Genomic DNA, 20,328 nt, shown 5'->3' on the forward strand with positions numbered 1-20,328 from the left:
TTGTCAATGAAATTGTGAGGTCGAAGATCACCAATTACACTCGGGGATAAAATCCTGGTCTGCTGCGTCAAAAATTCCTTCGACCCCCAGTCACCTATCCTACCCAGCATTAACCGTGATTTACTCCCTCTGGAATCTTATGGGGTCGGGATCAGGGGGCCGCTAGGATGGCGGTTCCACCTTTTTTCTTTTTTTTTTGCTAATGGAGGTATTGGGGAGCCCCCACGGACTGGATCAGCTGGTTAGATGTCTGTAACTTGCCAGTGGAGACATTGGGGCAAATATAATCGTCTTTGATTATAAAAAATAAAATAAAATATTAATCAAATCAAATTAATCCATTTCAATCGGAAATTAAGGTTTAAAATATTGATTTAATCCATCAAATTGAATCGAAGATTATGGATGGATTGTTATGTTTTATTAGTTGATGATCCCAAATAGATTCAAAATATTTAGTATTATTGGTAGACTCGGTTATCTATTATCAATAATTAATGGTGAAAAATAATTAATAGGATAAAAAAATAATTAATTTTTTAAAATTAATTTGATTTATTTAATTTTCATTAAAAAATGATCAATTTGATTAGTTCAAATAAAATTTAATTTAATTTGTTTGATTTTAATCTAATTGATCATCTTTTATCGTCTTGCAATTACCTATTTGATAAATACAATTATCTTTTTTCTCCGGACGGGATTCTCTGATCCCGTCTATCCTGGTCCGTCAAATCAAGGACAGTGATTAGAGGGATTCAATGATCCTCACCTGCTAAACAGATGGGGACCATTAAATCTCTCCAATCACTATAGTGGACTAGGGTTTGATCTGTTAAAAGTGGACCAGAGAATCCCTACTTAAATTCTGCTCGATTATTAAAATTTACTCCCTTGGTTGATAATAAGGGGTGGTGTAAGAGTTACCCTTTGTTACCCTATTTATAATAAATTTAATTAGTCTTATTAACTAGTCCTAAGGGTGATCGGTCTAGTCCCATATAATTTTTCTATTGATCATTAAGGTAAATCGGGAAGCGCACTCAGTGAGCAGTCCAGGAGCTCAGCATCCTTTGATTACACTCCCCATTTGGAATAAAAATTCTTACAAATGTGTCATAGCTGTAAATCGAACCATAGATGCCTGAGTAACAATCTGAATGTCCTACCGCAACACCATAATCAATTAAGAGAATGCCTAGGACCATTATTAATCAAAGATGCAGGTAACTTTTTGAATTGACCAAAAGACGTATCATATTTTAATAATTACTAAAAGTCATATTAATTTATCTAGTCATCCCGTTCTACCCCTCCTGCCAACTATATGCAATCTCAACATCTCTCCATCTCTCTTTGTCTCTCTCCACTCGTGCAAAACAAATCTCTCTCTCTCTCTTTTTCTCACCTATAAATTTTTATTCAAGTTGAATTTATTTGTTTTAAAACCTCTAGACCTCCATTAGAGGAGATAAAAAAAAATAGTGGACATATTTAGATTTCTTGAAACTAGGGGTGTAAATGAGTCGAGCTGCTCATGAGTTGTTCGTGAGCAGCTCGATCAAAGCTTGACTCGAGCTCGAATTTGATTGAGCTCGAGCCGACTCGTTTAACATTTGAGCCAAGTTCGAGCTCATTTAACACTGGCTCGAGGGATCGTCGAGCCTTATCAAGCCAGGTTAATTTAATATTTTAATAATTAAAATTATTATTACTTTTAAAATGAAGAATAAGTTAAGGAGGAGTTTGTGGCTAGAGCATGTCATTTGGTGTATTTGAGGTCTATGGTTCAAATCCCTACTTAAACAGGCTTTTAATTTACTTTTCCAAGTCAAACTCAAACTCACAAGCTCGATCGAGCTCAAGTCAAGCCTATGTAGTTTTCTCGAGATCGAGCTCGACTCGACTCGATTATAGTCCTACCTCAAAAATCCGCAAAACCTGGAATTGGTGCAATTTGAAGCTTCTAAGTCAATTAAGGATTTTATTGGTGCAGATAGCACCAGATAATCTAGTAGGTTAAGTTGACTGGATACTAGATAAGACAAAAGTCCTAATGGACATTAGGTAAAGGGAAAGCCAATGGACATTAGGTAAAGGGAAAGCCTTAGTTGCAACTAGACAAAGAAGTCCTGGTCGAGTGGATTGGACAGAAGACTTAGTATATCGAGGACGTCAGGCAGAAGTCTTAGGGGTCGAGAAAACTAGGCAGGAAGCCCTAAGGGTAGAGGACACCAGACAGAAGTCTAGACGGGTTGAGAATCAGACGTATAGTAGAAAGTCCCGAAGATACGATAGGATGAGGTGGTAGCTTCTGAATAGCCTGAGCACGTCATTTTCTAGGCATCTGGAAGGGATCCAGACGCCTAAGTTAGGATAAGTTTTGAAGAATATAGTTTCACCGGGTCACATCATGTCAGCCTTGATTGAGGTGCCTAGAAGGGATCTAGACGCCTGAAAAGGGCTATAAAAGAAAGTTTTGACTAACACCTAAATCATTATTTTTCCTACAACTTCCATACTCGCGTACTGCTTTGAAACCTTCATTATGATGCCCAAACATTGCTCCGACAACCAACACCAAAGTTGTTACTCATTTAAGTTGTTGATAACATTTGTATTTGCATTATATTCGAAATACTTTTGTTATCATCTTAGTGAATTGCCAATGAAAGTGATCAATGATTGCAGGCCTCAGACTAGCAGTCACCGTGCTCTAAACCAAGTAAAAAGAAGGGTATTAGCCTTGTACATGTTCTCTTTACTTTATTTTCCGTTGTGTTATCTCTCGAGTTTCTTCAAAAATGTGAAAAGTGACATGCATTATTCACCTCCTCTAACCTTTTTTTCGATCTTACAAATGGTATCAGAGTGAAGTCGCTTTGAATTAATGAAACCATCATTCAAGCAAAATTGGTTGAAATTGAGTTTGAGTTTTTTTTTATTTTTGAGTTTTTCGCTTTGATTCAAAATTGGTGCAATCACCTCTTCTGACAAATCTTTTAGTTTTTTTCTAATTGCTCAAAATTTGTGCAACACCACTTGACATATTTTTCATCTTATTTCTTTTCTCCCACACTACCAATCCAAGACTTAGTCTTGAGATATTTTTTTTCTCGTTAAGTTTTGTGTGTGCCAGATTTGATTTGATGACCTATCAAGAATGCTACAATACCATCCACCCGCCTCTTTTCTTAGACGAGAACTTCAGCTACTAGAAGGATCGAATGGAGTACTACTTGAAGACTCAAGGAGAAATGTAGATCATGATCCAGACTGGATTCACGCTCCTCGCCATCAAAGGAGTAACACTCACTTGTGACAAATGGGACAATGTCACTAAGAGACAAATTGAGTCCGATGCTAATGCAACTCAAACCATGCAATGCAACCTGACCAAAGAAGAATTGAACTAAGTCGGACCCTTCAAAAGCACCAAGGATATATAGGAGAAGTTATCACGCTATACGAAGGGACCTTCGACATGAAGGAAAGTGTGATTTATATTTAAATAAACTATAATATCAAAATGTAGGACGGAGAATCATACGAGGTAGAACTGTTGGTTGCTACTCAGAAAGCCTATAGGTTCCATTGTACAAAAATTTTGTACAAAGGTCTGAACCTTTTCCTAGCTACCATGTGTTCTTTTAAATTAAATTTTGGATCTCCTGCGGAACTTAACACGTTTGATCCAAAACTTAATCTATTTGTTCTTTTAGGTTTTGACTTGGATCTCCTGCGGAACTTAACACGTTCGACCCAAGTCTCCTTAAGTTATTAATTCCATTAAATATCAATTTCCATAAAAGGTTCCCAGTACTGACGTGGCGAGGCACATGACCTTCTTGGATATGGGAGCAACCACCACCGACTAGACAAAACCTTTAATAGAAAGCTAATATTTAATTTCCTAAAATAACTTTAGGTTAACCAAAGAGAACAATCAAATCACAAGGAAAAGAAAGAAACAAACAAAAGAACACAACTTCGAAAAACCATATTCGAAATACTAGAACGTAAGCCTCTTGTATTTGGTATTATTTCCATAAATAACTAGCATGATGCGGAAATAGAAATTACTAGTTATACCTTGTAGAAAAACCTCTTGATCTTCTACCGTATTCCTCTTCTAACCTCGGACGTTGTGTGGGCAACGATCTTCCAAGATGAGAAACCACCAACCACCTTCTTCTCCTCCAAGCAAGGTTCGGCCACAAAGGAAACTTCACCAAGGAGGAAAACAAAATACTAACCAAGCTCCAAGAGATGCTAGCTTTCTCTCCTTCTTCTTCTTCTTCTCAGTAGTATCCGGCTACCACAAGAACTCCAAGGGAGAGGGAGAGGTTCGGCCACCACAAGAGGAAGAGAAGGAGATGATGGCCGGCCACACCAAGGAGCAAAAGAGGGAGAGGAATAATAGATGTTGTGTCTTGTGAAGGCACCTCACCCCTTCTTTTATATTCCTTGGCCTAGGTAAATTAGGAAATTTAATTACAACAAATTTTCCTTAATTTCCTTGACATGATTTAATTGAGAAAAATAAAATAATATTTCCCAATTAAACAATGATGGCCGGCCACATCAAGAGGAAACAAATTGGACAAGTTTTAATCAACAATTAAAACTTTCCTTATTTGTTTCCAGAAATTTTAAAAATAAAATTTCTCTTTAAAATCTCTTCATGGTTAATAAAAGGAAATATCTATAATTTTAATTTTATTAACATGTGAATAATTTTAAAGAGAAAATAAAAACTCTCCAATCTACAAATAAGGAAAGAGATCTAATCTCTTTCTTTAATCTTTTGTAAAACTTTTACAAGAGAGATATTTTAATTTTAATTCTCTTTAAAATATATCTTCCACATAATAATAAAATCTAAAATTAAATTTCTTTTTTATTTAATTATGGCCGGCCCTACTAGCTTGGGTTCAAGCTAGGGCCGGCCACCTTAAACCCAGGCCCTAGCTTGGTTCCCAAGCTAGCTTGGCCGGCCCCCTTTAGGTGGGTATAAAAGGTGGGTATATGTGGGTATAATACTCTATAAATAAGAGGCTACGATAGGAACCGAGAGGAGGAATTGGTTTTGGTCTCCCGATAAAATTAAGCATCCTGTGTTCGCCCCGAACACACAACTTAATTTTATCAATGATAATTCATTCCACTAGAGAACTATCATTGAACTACCGCACCAATCCCAAATTACATTTTTGGGCTCCTTCTTATTATGAGTGTGTTAGTCTCCCTGTGTTTAAGATATCGAATGTCCACTAATTAAGTGAGTTACTGACAACTCATTTAATTAATATCTAAGTCCAAGAGTAGTACCACTCAACCTTATTATCATGTCGGACTAAGTCCACCTGCAGGGTTTAACATGACAATCTTTATGAGCTCCTCTTGAGGACATTATCAACCTAGTATCACTAGGACACAGTTTCCTTCTATAATCAACAACACACACTATGAGTGATACCATTTCCCAATTTATCGGGTTTATTGATTCATCGAACTAAATCTCACCCATTGATAAATTAAAGAAATAAATATCAAACATATGTGCTTGTTATTATATTAGGATTAAGAGCACACACTTCCATAATAACTGAGGTCTTTGTTCCTTTATAAAGTCAGTATAAAAGGAACGACCTCAAATGGTCCTACTCAATACACTCTGAGTGTACTAGTGTAATTATATAGTCAAGATAAACTAATACCTAATTACAATACGACTTTCTAATGGTTTGTTCCTTTCCATTCTGGTCGTGAGCTACCGTTTATAATTTATAAGGTACTGATAACAACATCATCAGTATGTGACACCACATACTATGTTATCTACAATATAAATTAAATGAACAACTACAAACAAATGTAGATAATTAGACCAAAAGTGATTCTTTATTCATAATGAATGTTTACAAAGCTTAGGCTCTCGATACACTCCAACAATCTCCCACTTATACTAATGACTAAGTCGCCATATCTTCTACCATACATCCGATTCCCATTCCTCCACATGCCGATCGAAAGCTTTGGAAGGGCCTTAGTGAAAGGATCGCAGGTTATCCGTGATGCAATCTTGGCGATGACAACTTCTCCTCGCTCACGATATCTCTTATCAAGTGGTACTTGCGCTCTATATGTTTACTTGCCTTATGGGCTCGTGGTTCCTTCGAGTTTGCAACTGCACCGCTGTTATCACAATAAATTGTGATGATTTTGGGCAAACCAGAATCACATCTAAGTCCATTAGAAAGTTCCTGAGCCATACCGCTTCTTTAGCTGCCTCAGATCAGCTTCCATGGTTGAGTCCGAAACGCATTTCTTAACACTCCTCCATGAAATGGCTCCACCTCCTAAAGTAAACACATAGCCTGATGTAGACTTCTTATTATCCCTATCGATTGGAAATCTGAATCCACAGGGAGCAAATCATCTGCTTGGTAAACTAGCATATAATCCCTAGTCCTTCTCGGGTACTTTAATATATGCTTTACCGCAGTCCAATGTCCTTGTCGAGGGTTACTCGATATCTGTGACCATGCCTACGAAAAACGGATATCAGGTCTCGTACATAGCATTGCATACATTAGGCTTCCTACACCGAAGCATAAGGAACTGCTTTCATGTCCTCTATCTCTTTTGATGTCTTTGGAGACATCTCTTTAGATAGAGCTACTCCATGTCTAAAAGGTAAGAAACCTTTCTTGGAGTTCTGCATGCTAAAACGAGCAAGGATTGTATCTATATATGAAGCTTGGGATAGACACAACATTCTTTTCTTGCGATCCCTTATAACTTTGATCCCAAGAATGTGTGCACATTCTCCTAAGTCCTTCATATCAAATTGTTTGGACAATCATACCCTTACGCCCGATAATACCTTGACATTGTTGCCAATTAACAAAATATCATCTACGTATAGTACAAGAAATACCACCACGCTTTCGTTACACTTTTATATACACAAGACTCATCCGGACTTTGAATAAATCCATATGATGGATTACTTCATTAAACCGGATGTTCCAAGACCTTGAAGCTTGCTTCAGTCCATAAATGGACCGATTGAGCTTGCATACTAGATGCTCTTTGCCTTTTTCAATAAATCCTTCGGTTGCTTCATATGGATGTTCTCTTCAAGACTTCCATTAAGGAAAGTCGTCTTGACATCCATTTGCCAAATCTCATAATCCATATGAGCAGAATGGATAAGAGTATCCGGATAGACTTAAGCATGGCTACCGGTGAAAAGGTTTCCTCATAATCAATTCCCTCTTTCGAGTGTACCCTTTCGCAACAAGCCTAGCTTTGAAGGTTTCTACCTTCCGTCTATCCCTCTTTTCCTTTTGTAAATCCACTTGCATCCAACGGCTTTTACACCATCGGTGGTTCTACAAGCTCCCAGACCTTATTAGAGTACATGGACTCTATTTCGAATTCATTGCCTTTTGCCAAGATCGCATCTATATCTTGGAGTGCTTCATATTATGGGATCGGGTTCATGTTTACCCGGATCAAGTCCAAGACTCTCCCAAAACATGAATCTTTCAGTGCATTACAACCCTCCCACTACGACGAGGCATGCGTGGTTGTGTATCATGTGCGACACGTGTTGCGGTCTCTTGTGGTACTTCATCTTGTCCTGTAGTGAAGTAGACATGTCCTCTCTAAGTTCTTCTAAAACAACTTTACTACTGGGCTTGTGATCCATTATATAGTCTTCTTCTAAAAACTGGGCATTGGTGCTAACAATGACCTTCTGGTCTTTAGGACTATAAAATAAACCTCCTTTCGTTCCTTTGGGATATCCCACAAACACGCGAACTTCTGTACGAGATTCTAACTTATCAACATTTGGTTTCAGCACATGTGCTGGACTACCCCAAATCCGAATATGTCTTAGACTGGATTTTCGCCCATTCCACAATTCTATGGGAGTAGAAGAAACTGATTTAGAAGGTACTAAGTTCGAACGTATCTGCTGTTTCCGAGCATATCCCAAAACGAATTTGGTAATTCGAATAACTCATCATTGATCTAACCATCTCCATAAGAGTCCTATTCCTTCGCTCTACCACACCATTCTGTTGGGGTGTTCCAGTGCGGACAATTGGGATTGAATCCGGCCTCCGATAAGTAATTCCTAAACTCTCCTAAGAGGTATTCGCCACCACGATCGTACCGTAGTGTCTTGATACTTTTACCTAGTCGTTTCTCCACATCCGCCTTGTATTCTTTGAACTTATCAAAGCACTCGGACTTGCGGCGCATTAGGTAAATGTATCCATATCTTGAATAATCGTCTATGAAAGAGACAAAATATTCAAAACCTCCTCTTGCCTGGACAGACATAGGACCACATAAATCAGAGTGAACCAACTCTAACACTTCTTTGGCTCTATACCCCTTGGCCTTGAGCGGCCTCTTGGTCATTTTACCTTCCAAGCAAGATTCACAGGTTGGAAAATTTTCCAACTCTAATGAACCCAAGAGTCCATCGGCTATAAGCCTTTGAATCCTACTTAAGTTAATATGACCAAGCCTTAGATGCCAAAGATATGCTTGGTTCATTTCCGAAGGTTCTTTTCTCTTATTTGAGTTAAAAGATGTGTTATTAATTTCCATATTTTGCTTTGTGGGAGAAATTGGATTTAAAGTATATAAATTGCCAACCAATGCACCAGAACAGATAATCACTTTATTTCTCTTAATAACCACATCGTTACTAAAGGAAACTGAATATCCATCCAAAAATAGTTTAGAAACTGAAATTAAATTCTTTCTAAAACTGGGTACATAAAGATAATTTCTTAAAACCAAATTTATATTCCTATCAAAAGATAAGTAGACGTCTCCCACTGCAACAGCCGCCACCTTAGTAGCATTGCCCATGTAGACGGTTATCTCCCCTTCATATAGTCATCAGGTTTCCTGGAACCCCTGCAAAGAATTGCAGACATGATCAGTGGCTCCTGTATCTACACACCAGGTGCTGGTACATAACACCGCTAAACATGTTTCAACAACCAGAGCATGAGATATACCTTTGTTTTGGTTCTTACGAGGACTGTCCGCCTTCCAATGTCCAGCCTGCTTGCAGATGAAGCACTTGCCCTTCGGCTTCTTCGTCCTTTTCCTACGAGATTTATTCACTTTCTTTGCTGAACCAGTTTGTTTCTTCTTCTTCTTACCTTTCGGTTTAGAAGTAGAACCATTTTCAGCATAGTGAATTTGAGCATTGTGACGAAATAAACCTTCTGCTGCTTGAAGTTCCGTCAGTAGTTCCCTAATGAATAAATCCTTTTATTCATATTATAGTTCAAGCGGAAGCTCAAAACTTCTAGGTAGGGTTTGGAGGATCATATCGATCTGGGTTTCCCATCAATTTCTCCTCCAAGGATCAGTATTTCGTTCGGATAAGCCATCATGTTTAGGATATGATCCTTACAGAGTACCCTCTTGCATGGTGGTCATTATCTTTCTCATAGCTTCTTGTCTAAAAGCCCTATCCGATGACCAAAGAGTTCCTTGAGATTGTTCATAATATCATAAGTCGTTGGTAAATCTTTATCGATGTTGCAATACATTTGACATTGAAGCCAAATGTAACACCGCGCCATCTCATCCGCTTTTACCCATTTCCTATGATTTTCAATCTCCTCTTGGGTAGATTCACCAAGGTGCATCAGGGCAATGTTAATCAAGACAAATTTATAGCTTTCAGAAGAAGAACAATATCCGTGTTTCTTTTCCAATCTATGTAATTTGGTCCAAGAAGTCTATTTTGTTGAAGTATGATGGACAGTGGGTTGAAAGTCATCCTAAGACTCACAAATAACTTTTGGTCCGAACTCTAAATTTAGAATAATATTGATTCCTCAAACAATACTATTTTAAATTAACCAACACCTTAAACCACCGTGAATTTTGTATGCCACGTTAGTGTGGACGATACAAATTCAACATTTGTAAAGGAGGGTTTTAACCCATTAATTTTATTATCTTGTCAACCTAACTTTTGACAAATAAAATTAATAGTTGGTATTATTTGGTCACACAAATAATAGCAGTGACTCCGATGGGGAGGATACTATTAGATGTGTCTAAGTGTATACCATTACTTGACACTAAGTCCATTAATAAGATTATGCCCCTTCCGTTGGGGAAGATCACACGCTCTTAATTAACTTCCTATAGTCATCCAAAAATGGAAGTCTGTTCTAGTGATCCGCAAACAAGCTCATCCGTTATGGAGGAAGGCACTCAGAGCCAACGCGCAAGCTTATTTGCATCACTTACAAACCAGTAATGGAGACCATGGGATTTACTTAAAAATCCCTCTCCCACTTAGTTATTTATAAATGAGGAATTTTAACTATGCTAGTCTACTAAACTTGTAAACTAACATGCACACACAGCACAATATAAAAGCAATAAATAGAAAATCTAATTTTCAACTATTATGGCTTTTATCTTTAATTGTCCTCCGTGTGTTGTCATCCGAAGCTGCTGCCATATTTGGCCACCGCCACCGGGTCTAACTGTCGCATCCATCTTGCTCCTAGTTCCGCTGCGCCTCTGGTCCTTAGAAGGTTCCACGCTTTGCAAGATTCGATCCGCGACATAAATAGAATTTTACATTTTGATCCTATATTCCATAAAAGGAATGTACATGTATCTAGATCAAAATAAAATCCTAATAAAACTAAATACAACCTGTATTTTAATACAATCATGCACACACATATAAATTGCCCTTGACATGTCCAAGGGTCCAATCACACACATAATTAACTAAAAGCCATAATAGTTGGATCCTGCATCCATAGAGTTAGCACATCCTACTATTAACCTGCCTAAATTATGTATGACATGTGCATAATTAAACTAAATACCAAATACACAGAGGCTAAACCCTAGCTCTGATACCAATTGTTGGTTGCTACTCGGAAAGCCTATAGGTTCCATTGTACAAAAATTTTGTACAAAGGTCTGAACCTTTCCTAGCTACCATGTGTTCTTTTAAATTAAATTTTGGATCTCTGCGGAACTTAACACGTTTGATCCAAAACTTAATCTATTTGTTCTTTTAGGTTTTGACTTGGATCTCTCGGAACTTAACACGTTCGACCCAAGTCTCCTTAAGTTATTAATTCCATTAAATATCAATTTCCATAAAAGGTTCCCAGTACTGACGTGGCGAGGCACATGGCCTTCTTGGATATGGGAGCAACCACCACCGACTAGACAAAACCTTTAATAGAAAGCTAATATTTAATTTCCTAAAATAACTTTAGGTTAACCAAAGAGAACAATCAAATCACAAGGAAAAGAAAGAAACAAACAAAAGAACACAACTTCGAAAAACCATATTCGAAATACTAGAACGTAAGCCTCTTGTATTTGGTATTATTTCCATAAATAACTAGCATGATGCGGAAATAGAAATTACTAGTTATACCTTGTAGAAAAACCTCTTGATCTTCTACCGTATTCCTCTTCTAACCTCGGACGTTGTGTGGGCAACGATCTTCCAAGATGAGAAACCACCAACCACCTTCTTCTCCTCCAAGCAAGGTTCGGCCACAAAGGGAAACTTCACCAAGGAGGAAAAACAAAATACTAACCAAGCTCCAAGAGATGCTAGCTTTCTCTCCTTCTTCTTCTTCTTCTCCGAGTAGTATCCGGCTACCACAAGAACTCCAAGGGAGAGGGAGAGGTTCGGCCACCACAAGAGGAAGAGAAGGAGATGATGGCCGGCCACACCAAGGAACAAAAGAGGGAGAGGAATAATAGATGTTGTGTCTTGTGAAGGCACCCTCACCCCTTCTTTTATATTCCTTGGCCTAGGTAAATTAGGAAATTTAATTACAACAAATTTTCCTTAATTTCCTTGACATGATTTAATTGAGAAAAATAAAATAATATTTCCCCAATTAAACAATGATGGGCGGCCACATCAAGAGGAAACAAATTGGACAAGTTTTAATCAACAATTAAAACTTTCCTTATTTGTTTCAGAAATTTTAAAAATAAAATTTCTCTTTAAAATCTCTTCATGGTTAATAAAAGGAAATATCTATAATTTTAATTTTATTAACATGTGAATAATTTTAAAGAGAAAATAAAAACTCTCCAATCTACAAATAAGGAAAGAGATCTAATCTCTTTCTTTAATCTTTTGTAAAACTTTTACAAGAGAGATATTTTAATTTTAATTCTCTTTAAAATATATCTTCCACATAATAATAAAATCTAAAATTAAATTTCTTTTTATTTAATTATGGTCGGCCCTACTAGCTTGGGTTCAGCTAGGGCCGACCAAACTTAGGCCGGCCCTAGCTTGGTTCCCAAGCTAGCTTGGCCGGCCCCCTTTAGGTGGGTATAAAAGGTGGGTATATGTGGGTATAGTACTCTATAAATAAGAGGCTACGATAGGAACCGAGAGGAGGAATTGGTTTTGGTCTCCCGATAAAATTATCCCGTGTTCGCCCCTAACACACAACTTAATTTTATCAATGATAATTCATTCCACTAGAGAACTATCATTGAACTACCGCACCAATCCCAAATTACATTTTGGGCTCCTTCTTATTATGAGTGTGTTAGTCTCCTGTGTTTAAGATATCGAATGTCCACTAATTAAGTGAGTTCCGACAACTCATTTAATTAATATCTAAGTCCAAGAGTAGTACCACTCAACCTTATTATCATGTCGGACTAAGTCCACTGCAGGGTTTAACATGACAATCTTTATGAGCTCCTCTTGAGGACATTATCAACCTAGTATCACTAGGACACAGTTTCCTTCTATAATCAACAACACACACTATGAGTGATACCATTTCCCAATTTATCGGGTTTATTGATTCATCGAACTAAATATCACCCATTGATAAATTAAAGAAATAAATATCAAACATATGTGCTTGTTATTATATTAGGATTAAGAGCACACACTTCCATAATAACTGAGGTCTTTGTTCCTTTATAAAGTCAGTATAAAAGGAACGACCTCAAATGGTCCTACTCAATACACTCTGAGTGTACTAGTGTAATTATATAGTCAAGATAAACTAATACCTAATTACAATACGACTTTCTAATGGTTTGTTCCTTTCCATTCTGGTCGTGAGCTACTGTTTATAATTTATAAGGTACTGATAACATCATCTTCTGTATGTGACACCACATACTATGTTATCTACAATATAAATTAAATGAACAACTACAAACAAATGTAGATAATTAGACCAAATGTGATTCTTTATTCATAATGAATGTTTACAAAGCTTAGGCTCTCAGTATACACTCCAACAAGAACAAGCTCAAGCGAGCTTTCTAGCACTACTTGTGGGGGAACAAGTAGCAGAGATGGAGTCCGAGCCTGAATCCGGATCCAAATTCGAAGCTGAGTCTAAGATAAGCCACGGATCCATATCCATTTCAGACGATCTAAATAATGAGGTATACTCTCTTTTAGTAAAAAAAAAGTATACAATATGATTCACTATTTAATGCAAAAATTAACTAAATTAAATGTCAGGGTTAAGTCACTGTATAAGGAGATAAAGCCCTTAAGGAGGAGATTAACACAAGTTCTTTGATCGAACAAGCTCAAAGTGGAACTTCGACTCAAGTCCAACAACTTGAGGAAAAAATTTCCATACTGAAAAGACAAGTCAAAGAATTTAAAGAATTATTGGAACAGTTCATTTTAGGTTCCAAAAATTTTGATATGATACTTGGAAAATAAAAAGTTGTACACAATCGATTCGGACTAGGATACAAAGCTAAAGCTTGAATTAAATCGTACTTGTCAATTGTGAATTGTGTAAGGAAATATGTTGCTAAACACGCAAACGCGCAGCGGAAAAACATATTTGCTCTAGAAGATCCATACGAAGGCAAAGAGAAATTCCTACATATACTAAGTTTTCTAACATAGCATGAGATTATACCTTTGTAGCGTGCTCACGGACTCCCGACAGCTCGGATCACAGCACGATCTCGCATTTGTGCCTCTACGGTATGCACACGAACAAACGTTCATTTGTCTCACAAACTCACAAAAGGAGAAAGGTTGTGCTAGCAACCTTGAAAGTGGATTTCGGCCAAGAGGAGAGGAGCAAGGAGAATGAAGAGAATTAATTCCAAAATGAAAAGTAAAAAGCTTAAGTATTTTCATCCAATGAAAATACTGAATTAGCATTAATAGCCTGAATGAGCATTTACACTCCATTAAGGACCAAACTTGTAACTCCTCATTTCAAATGAGTGTAACTTCCCCTGCCTAGCTCCTCACTAGGACTTTCCAAATGCCTAACATCTAGTTAGGACTTTCCCAGTCAAGTCTCCTGTCAACCTTGACCTACTTGACTTGTATTCTCATCAACCTGGTCAACCCTTTGACCATCTCCATACCCGGACGATTGCTCTAGTAATCTCCTTATATTGTCAAACATCAAAACTCAAATCATGACTCAAGCTTTACTCAACTCAAGCTTAGTCAAACTGGTCAAACTTGACCTAAGGAAATTGCCCCAACAATCTCCCTCTTTTTGATGTTTGACAATACCTCTAAGTTAGGCTAAATCCCATAACCTTAACCTCTTCTTTATATCAAGCCTAAATCTCATAGTCTTAACCTTTTCTTTATACCAAGGCTAAATCTCATAGCCTTAACCTCTTCTTTATCACAAGCCTAAATCTCATAGCTTTAACCTCTTATTTATACCAAGGCTAAATCTCATAGCCTTAACCTCTTCTTTATCACTAGGCTAAATCTCATAGCCTTAACCTCTTCTTTATCACTAGGCTAAATCTCATAGCCTTAACCCTTTCATGACAAGGCATGAATGAAGGTTTCCTTCATTCTCTCCCTTTCCTAGAGGGCAAACTCCCCCTGCTTGGGATGAAGGCCTAACTCAACCTTCCATTCCCCCCCTTTGTCACACATCAAAAACTGAAAACAAACTCTTCTCCACAAGAGTTAACTCTACGTTGTGTACAACCTCATATGTTGTTAACAACCCCACAATGAAGATCTCATATTCTTCATTGCCGCCTAAGTTCTCCCTTGAGCTCTACTTCACTTCACAATGCTCATCCTAGAGCATGCATCAACTTCCCAATGAAACTCCCATTCATTGTATTCAATGCTCCCCTTAAGCAGTAATCTTCTTCTCAATGCTCATCCAAGAGCATTTTTCACTTTACCAATGAAGGTCTGATCCCCTTCATTAATCCAATGTTCCCCATTTGAGCAGTAACCTACTCCACAATGCTCATCCGAGAGCATTTATCATCCTAGCAATGAAGATAACCAATATTCCATTATTCCCCAATACTCAACCCTGAGTATTATCCATTACGAAGGTTTAACCCCCTTCCAAGGTCCTTGAAGATAAATTTTCATGCATTCAAGGAGTAACGCCCTCTAAAAATATGGTCAAACTTCTGTCATTGCACCAACAATGACTTGGAGTTCCTAAATAGTTAGGAAAATCAAAACTTAAAGTTTTGAGGTTCAAAATTCAATAATAAAACTAAACCCCAACCTAAACTTCACCTAAGTCTACCTTAACCAATCCATACTTGCTTTCATCATGAAAACTCCCCCTAAATGTATACAAGTGTATTCCAAAGGGTTAGGAATGGTTAATGACCTTTGAAAACCAAAACTTGAAGTTTTGAGGTTCCAAAATTCGAAATTGAAACTAAATCCTATCCTAAACTTCACTTTGATTTATCTTAACCAATTCATACATGTTTTCATCAAGAAAACTCCCCCTAAATGTATACAAATCTATTTCAAGGGATTTGGAATGGTTATTGGAACTTGAAGTAGCTTAATGTGCTGAAATCAGGCTTTTCCAGTCATAATCAGACTTCTCAATCGATTGACATTGGGACTCAATCGATTGAAACTACTTCAATCGATCCATTGACCTATTCCGCAAGCTTCTGCTTACAGAAATTTCCTCTAAATCGATCGGCTGATCGATCCAACCTGGGTCAATCGATCAGCTAATCTATCCACCGACCCTATGTTAACGGGAATTGGCTTCCCAATCGATCGACTGATAGATTAGAACCATCCCAATCGATCGACTGATCGATTGGGTTTTTGATTTCTTTGAAATTCAATTTCAGCAGACTTCAGAAACTCTCCAAAAATTCTACAAAACTACAAAAATCATAAAAATTCATGTAGATACTCTTTAAGGCATACTCTATCAAGGAAAAATAGTTTTCTATGAAAATACTTCCTATTTTCAAAGAGTGACACAAATTTGAAAACTCTTGAAAACTTCAATGTTTTCTCCTAGTTTGTGTTTAACTTTTCAATGATGAATACTATCAAAAGATAGTCTTCACCAAGATTTTCCAAAAGTATTTTAAAAACATTTTCAAAACCAATATCCAACCATGTTCTTTAGGCTCAATGTACATGACTTGTACGTTAGCTTTCTCAATGATTGGAAAACACATAACTATGTGTTTTGATGAACCTAAAACTCAACAAGATGCACTAAATCAACATCTTGAGTTTTGTTCACCATCCTAACATCTCACTTGAATCTAATGTGTACTAAAACACATACAAGTCACCTTATAGTTCTTTGTGAGATGTACATTTAGTTTTGCCCTAAACTAAGGGATCATACATAACTATCTAGGCATTATAAAACTTATGATCATCCACCTAGGATGTCACTTGGTGTCATCCCACTTGTTGGGATATTTACCATTCATGATAAATGCCTTTTGTCCTTAATTACAAAGAAATTAACATAATGCATGATGTTACATAGCATACATCAAAATAAGTAATTTTCAAAAGAAAAGCATGCTATAGCTACATGATGTATGTATGACATGAGATGGTATTTTTGTGTTTTGCATAATAAATATGAATGCTACGCATGATGTCATGACATGTGATAAGCAATTAATCATGGCACTTTAGCATATATAAAATATACCTAGATAGACTATCTAAGTATCCTTAATCCCTTAGCTAAGCCTTTAAATTCTATTCCTAGATTGCCTATTGAAGAAATGCCACAACCCAACTTGACATGTCTTTTACCCTTTCCTATTTGTGCCAATTGAAATTTAAAAATTAAATCTTCAAATTTTATTTGACACATTTTACTCTTTCTAAGAGTGACAATTTGGATTAAGGTTTACCTTTCCCTTAACTCCATAGGAAAATGCCAAATTCCCAATTTGTCATTTTTTTTGCTTCCCAAGTGTGTCAATTTGACCTAATTTCAAATCCTCAAAACTTGGTACCTTTTTGTTCTTCAAGGTTTAATCACATTTGATTAAAGCATGAGTTTTCTCTTAATTCCTTAAGAAAGTATCAAAATTCTAACTCAATTTTTCTTATACTTTTCTTAAGTATGTCAATTTAGATTAAGTTCAACTCTTCAAATTTTTGCATATATATCACTCTTTTAAAGAGTAACCTAATAATCTTTCTCATTTTCAAAGGTTAGTAAAACCTTGAAAATGCTCTCCAAGTGCCAACTTCATCAAGGTTGGGTTGACTACCCTTCCAATTAGAGTTGACACTCTCTAAACCCATTTAGGGTGTAGAGAATATGCTCTTAGGAACCCAAAACCTATTAGTACTCCTTGGATGCTCTAGGTACTCACTAGGGATGACTTCCCTAGATACCTTCCCAAGTTGTAGCTATTTATTTAGCTAGGGGTGTTCTTAAGGATTTTATTTAGCTATTCATTTGAGTTGTAGCTAAATAAAAATGTATATATCTTGGTGACACAAGACTTTGACGCGAGACGAGCATCTTGACGTCGGATTTGGACCGGATTGGACCTTTCTATTGAAGGCTGGTACCTTAACTTATCTTTTAGATAATGTCATTTGATATGCATACTAATATTTAACGAGTAGTAATATTTATGTTCATTTCTGCATTGGTATGTTATTATCTATTACCTGAGCATGCTGTATTTATTACCTGCTTTTGCATTCATTATTTATGTCCTTAAGGTAATGGCATATCATGCCTGATTATGTTCAAGACATTGATTTACCTGTGTACCTAGGATATTCTATTTGATCCATATATCTTTTGGTACACATTTTGGTAGAGATGGATAGGATCATGATATTTACATGCTTAGTGGCATGCATTATCTTACATAATTGCATGTTGTGCGATTGTTGGCTCCATTATTGTTGAGCACATCACCAGTTACATGGATCTGCACACACAACCACTCATGGGTTAGTGGTTTTTATTCAGGCAGGGTGTGTTGCAGCAGGTTGCTCTGTCAAGGGCTCCGCTGGTCCACTCATGGGTAGTGTGACGCAGCGTGGTAGCAGGACAGGGATCCCTCCTCTGGACTGACTCAGGGAGATGAGAGTATTGAGCTCCCCCACTTATGATTTGGGATAGGAGGATAGATGTACTCCGACAGCATCCTGTCCACTCGGTCACTCATTAGGAGCAGTGATGGCAGAGTGCACGGTTGTTACAACCCTACCCACTCGGTCTCACCATCGTGTGTAAGACGGCTGATTGGCGTCAAGCTAAGGGTGACCAAGACATGTTGCATCATATGCACTGACTACATTTATTGCTTATATTTGTTGCACTTAATATGTTACATATTTAGTGGATACATATGTTTGACATGCATACATGATTTATGATACTCTCGGTCTGACGACCTTATTATCCCTATACCAGGTCTTGATTAGTACAGATACTCCCGCTCTTTACAGTTTTATATTTTTCATATGATATATCCAGGAGACTGTACGCATATTTACTATTAGTTGTAATTTCTTACTATGCATGTCAGTAGTTACTCGCTGAGGAGTTAACTCACCCCGTTGATATTACTATTTTCAAGTTGAGGTTGTCGGGAGGATTTCCAGTCGCTAGTTCCCCCCTCCAGATTACGAGGATTTCTGTTTTGGATCTTTTCTTGGATTTTCTTATTATGTTATCGTCTATGTTTCTAGACTTGTATCTTTATGGCACTTTGGATCTTGTATGGTTCTTTATTATCGATGAGTTTCATTTGGTATATCTTTCTACATGCCTGCTCGGACGGTAGAAGAGGTAGGTTTGGATGTATACTGGTGATTTGAGTTTTATAGGTGTAGTTGAGTAGGATATAAGATTTGAGTTTTACGGGTGTAGTTGAGTAAGATATTTGAGATGATTTCCTTATCGTTACTTTAGTTTGGTTTGTTTACTATTATACTGCGTGGGTGATTGCTTATTTTATATATATATGTTCCGGCTATGTTTGCCGTTTATGATTATGTTGTAGAAAGTTTCAGATTGTCACCCGTACAGGGGAGATGCTGCCGAAATTTCTTCTGGCAGAGACTCTCCCGGGGCGTGACAACTTCTCGTTAGATGGTGTCCATATAAATGATGAGAGTGTCCTATCCTGGAGGAGAGAGGACCAGCACCAACCTGTTCCAACTCCAGGAGAGGAGGCAGGGATGGATGCATACATAGTTGATCTCTTTGGGCCACCTACGCCTCCAGTCCCTCGTACTCTAGACGACCGAGTTACCGGACTTGAGGTGGCCATGACGAGTCTTCGACAGGAGGTCTCTGATCTTTGATGGGGCATGCCCAGTTCTCGAGAGGAGAACTAGACTCACTAAACTGAGTTGATGGACTTATTACGCTCCTAGGGTTCCAACCCATCTTCCTCGTCTTCGCAATAGTACAGTCCTTAATTGCTATTTTTTTTCTTACTTGTACATATTGACTTGATGCTATTTTATGCTTAGTTCAGTTACTAGTATTCAGTTTCCCTTTAGCTTTTTTCACTTTAATTATTTGACTTATTAATGCTTATTATATAATGCTTGATAGTCCTTATTATGTTATCAAATTAAAAAGGGGGGGGGGATTGTTTCGACAATTTAAACATAATTTTTTTCTTAAAAATTCTTGACAAATTTACTTTGAAAAACTTCATTCAAATGTTTTGAAAATCTCTTTGAAAAATATTTTTAGAATATTTTAAAAAGTTATTCTGTGAAAAAATTACTCTTAAAATGTTAGAAAAATTACTTTGAAGAATTTTTTATTCACTTTTACCTTAAGAATATTTATTAGAAAGTCTTTTTTTACAATTAATTTCCTAAAAAAATATTAAAACATTAGAAATCACTTTTTCTAATTTTTCTTAAGAAATTTTTTTTTTAAAATAACTTTGATATTCTTACGTAGTAAATTTTGTTTAAAATTATTTTGAGAAATTTACTTTGAAAAATTTTCAAACTTAAAGAAGTTGTTGAAATTCTTAAAA

The sequence above is a fragment of the Zingiber officinale genome, chromosome 2B (assembly GCF_018446385.1).
Source record: "Zingiber officinale cultivar Zhangliang chromosome 2B, Zo_v1.1, whole genome shotgun sequence".
In the NCBI taxonomy this organism is placed as follows: Eukaryota; Viridiplantae; Streptophyta; class Magnoliopsida; order Zingiberales; family Zingiberaceae; genus Zingiber; species Zingiber officinale.